The sequence below is a fragment of the Populus euphratica genome, unplaced genomic scaffold, assembly GCF_000495115.2.
Source record: "Populus euphratica unplaced genomic scaffold, PopEup_1.0 scaffold1454.1, whole genome shotgun sequence".
Taxonomy (NCBI): Eukaryota; Viridiplantae; Streptophyta; class Magnoliopsida; order Malpighiales; family Salicaceae; genus Populus; species Populus euphratica.
This window is the reverse complement of record NW_011501292.1, coordinates 35564-36547: the sequence shown is the minus strand read 5'-3', so window position 1 is coordinate 36547 and position 984 is coordinate 35564.

Sequence of the window (984 nt, the reverse complement as noted above, 5' to 3'; positions counted from 1 at the left end):
TTAATTATTAGCTTTGTGAATAATAGGATACACCAACAGATCTCTGGCTGTGGAGCGAAGGAAGCGTGATTCTTATGCTTATGGCACTGTTTTTTTAAAAGGAATAATGCAAGAGACACCAAGACTTTTTTCAATCACTTGCACAGTAATAAGTAAGTTACTAATTTTTTAAAAATATTTTTTACTTAAAAATATATTAAAATAATATTTTTTTAGTATTTTAATTTTTTATATCAACACATTAAAATTATCCAAAACCATTAAAAAATAATTTAAAATAAAAAAATAAAAAGTTTTCAAAAACACTTTTTAAATTCAAAAACTGAACCTCTTTTTTCAGACTGTTTTTTGTCCATTTCTCCTCAATTTTGGTGTCAAAAACCTCCTGCCTCCGTAAATTTGAATTTTGCTTTCATTTACAATTATTATGAATGCTAAATTTGAGAGTTGGTGAAGTTATGCCAGTGGCAGACCGGTGAGTGACGCATTATAACACTGTTTTTTTGGCCACTACCTTGATGGCCTCTTTTTTAATTAATTTATTGATTTAAAAAATATAAAATTATAAGGAAAAAAGTAAACGACACGCAAGTTTGTGTACTTTAATGTTGATGTACGTACGTAATAGCTTGCTCCAATTAACAAATTCCTTCTAGATTATTTTGTTCTTATTGTGTAATGGAAAAATGTTACAATCATTAACTTGTAAACTCAAATCCAATAAACCTCTTGATGAACAAAATTAAGAAATCAGAAACCTCATGACTTTTCAGTTTTGAGTTTTCCCAAATACCATACGAGAAAGTAACTTCAAACCAGAACTTTATTTGAGCCAAAACAACAGTACTGAAAATTAACAGTTGCGATACCAATTGCACAAAGAATTGGAAATTGAACCCAGCTAGTTGCACTGTGATTAAACATGCCCCACGCTCAACTACCCTTCTTCATTATTATAAACCTAAGTGGGAAGGAGGGTATATA